The 3,103-nt window shown below is 28.6% G+C and overlaps 1 long non-coding RNA gene across 1 annotated transcript; it reads left to right on the forward strand.

The window, feature by feature from the left end:
- The first annotated feature begins 271 nt into the window (after nucleotides 1–271).
- Nucleotides 272–2,883, forward strand: LOC106683876 (uncharacterized). The gene is made up of 3 exons (XR_010844135.1): nucleotides 272–520; nucleotides 701–816; nucleotides 2,433–2,883. It is a non-coding gene; the product is annotated as an uncharacterized lncRNA (long non-coding RNA).
- The last annotated feature ends 220 nt before the right edge of the window (nucleotides 2,884–3,103 follow it).

Here is a 3,103-nt window from a genome sequence, read left to right on the forward strand (position 1 = left end):
CGCATGACCAAACGTCACTGTAGTACATACTGTTCATTTATAACTTTATTAGCGAATCTGTTCCCATTTGCAAAAACCTAAGCCACTATTTCACAAAGAAGTATACTTTCATCCAGATTAGCGACAATGTTGGAAAAACTATAATGATTTAAAAGAGGCTTGGGTTTTTATCAAATATAACTTGTGATTTATGGCATTAAAGATATTCTGCATTAGATTGTCACAATCCTAACAATACTGTTGATTAAGATAACCATTTATTTATCCTGATATTGGTTTCAGATTCTACACAGGCATTTTTATCGATAATTTGCGAGAGGAAAGAAGTGTGATGTCGAATCCAATATTTTTTGTTTTGTTTTTGTCACTTAATTCGGTCTATGTATATGGACTTTCATCTAATATCACAGAAGTCTGTGATAATCTTGCGGAATATTTTAACTTCATTAATAAAATAACGCCGATAACTTTACAGTTTTACGTTAAACAAGGCAGCTCAGCGGTTTCAGGGTGTTCTACAGTAAGTTATTCTACACTACAAAGTTTTATTTTATTTTTTTAAAAATGCAACATTAAAATTATAATGTATTGCTATTCTACCGTAGAAATAATTTTGATTATAAATATATTAAAAAATATATTCTTGTGTTACGATATAAATAAATATGATAAATATAATAATGCATTGTATCATTTTCAGCTGGAATTTAGCGATGTGGACATAGCTGTCAATTGCACTTTGATTGATATAACAAACAACACGAATTTATTAAATGTCGAAATCACATCCGATTTCATTATTCGCACCTCAGAAAGGTAAAACTAATAGAAATTAAAAAATTGAAAATGATCCTTCTCAGTCATCTAAGAACCCTGCTAAAAAGTTCAATATATAGTATTTCAGACTTTTATCCATTTTCGTCTTATAATATTTAATTACTTATATTCCTACAATTTTATATCAATTAGGTATTTTTAATTTTCAGAACTCCTATTATGTTAAACATATCTTTTTATTTTTGCTAGGGTAGCATTTTAAATAGTTTTAGAATTTTAAAATCCTAATACTAATAAATAAACCTAGAGACCTGACATTAATTACCTAATCTCTGTTCACTAAAAGTTTTCGTTTACATTATTCTTTTAAAATAGTTTGTTTCTGAACAAAGGATTGGTGATTAAATCAAGCATATAGTCGAGTTGAGTTGTTCTTATTTAAATGAATTAAGTATCTCTGTTAAATTATTAAATTTCAGTTATATTATTCTGGAACTTCGATAGAAGGAATAACTATGAAAAGATTTTTGTTCAAAACCCCTTGAACTAGCCATAATATTAAATGGTAAATATACCTCTATATAACGAACTGAAAAAAATTCCATATAGAAAATTTTAATCTGTTGAGAAAATAAAAATTTATTTTATTAAATGAATTTTGGCAGCGGTAATCTCTATACAACGAAAACGAACTTAATCTAACGAATTTTATGCGTATCCCATTCTGAAAAATAAATAGGCGTGTCTTGTTTTACTAATTTTCGTCTATTTAACAAAGCAAAATAACATTTGTTCACAATTGTAGCACGTTGGTGTGATGCAACAGTTATGGCTGAGAAACGGAAGGGTGTGAATTAAGGTGCAAGGCAAGACAGCATATTAATTAAGCTTATGTAAATATTTCTATACATGACTTCTGTGTGTAACTAATGTTCAGTAATTTACAATGTGTAGTCATTTTATTTCCAAACCAATTGTCATATGTCGATAAATAGGTGTTTGAACCTCAAAAATGAAAGTTTAGCTATCCAAGCCTCGATATTACAAATCTCAGCATATAACGATTTTTATTTAATCCTCTTGGGATTCATTGTTCCGCTGTCATTTTCATATTTGAGAATTAGTAAGCACTACGTTTGATTAAATTTTGGAGTCTATTCCTAATCTTCAGATAATCTAATCCTCAAAAATAATTTCATTCTATGTTTATTTATCATACTTCAAAAATGTGTATATAGTTAATATGTTTATAAATAAGAAATTATGCATATACGGTATGATGTAGAAGAGTTGACACAATACAACAAACCAGATTTTAACTGACAGGACCAATCATTTATTTGACATTCACCTAACTTTTCATTAGTTACGAAGAATGAAAAACCTTCCTAAAATTCTTCAACAAAAGTGATAAGTGCTTGCAGATTTAACTAAAGATCTCGGTTAAAAATAGTATTCTTTGATATTTTTCTGAGAAGTTCTTGAATCAATTTAATTGTAATAAGTTATTTGAACCTCTAAGTACTGGTACCACCCATACCCCAGTGCCGTTAATAGGATTAAAAGTGGTCTAGTACGAAAAAAATAAATAAAATTCGTAAATAATTACAGTTTGATGATATTTGTATGTTTAAAAATTACAATGTAATTTTCAGGAGAGTGGTTAAGGTGCATGACGGTGTCATATTCGAATCAATGTTCCTGGCAAGAATGGAAGACAAAGTAAAGGCTCAAACACTTTTAATTGAAAACACAGGATTAGAGGAGGCAACGACAGAAGTACACGGGAATGTGGAATCCATAGCTGAAGATCAGATAGTGCCATATCTTACATCAGGGTTAAGTCAGTCATTAAAGTGGAATAAAATCATTAAACGGCGGACTCACTTTGACTCAATGCGAACCACTAGTCTTTTTTACTACGTTATGCGATACTATTTCAGCAACATAGCACTAGAAAGCTGAAAATTTGAAATCAGATATTATTCATTTGTAGTATATGAGTAGGGATATACATTGATCCAAATTCGAAAGCTAGTTTAAAATAATCTGAAGACTTAAATTTGGGACTAACCTGTCAATAAATTATCACAGATGAAAAAATAATTTATTACTTTTTGTATACCTCTTCTAGCTAATTAATTATACAGTTTGTGAACAAAATTAGTATATCTCAAATATTTTAAGTTGGCATACAGAACAGAAAAATAATTAAAGTTGTGTATTACCACTTTATACATCTATACTTTACATATTATACAACAAAATTAATAATATATTTTTTATTTTGTCAATATATTTATATCTTACATGGACAATATACTGT

The sequence above is a fragment of the Halyomorpha halys genome, unplaced genomic scaffold, assembly GCF_000696795.3.
Source record: "Halyomorpha halys isolate HHAL.00 unplaced genomic scaffold, Hhal_1.1 Scaffold524.1, whole genome shotgun sequence".
In the NCBI taxonomy this organism is placed as follows: domain Eukaryota; kingdom Metazoa; phylum Arthropoda; class Insecta; order Hemiptera; family Pentatomidae; genus Halyomorpha; species Halyomorpha halys.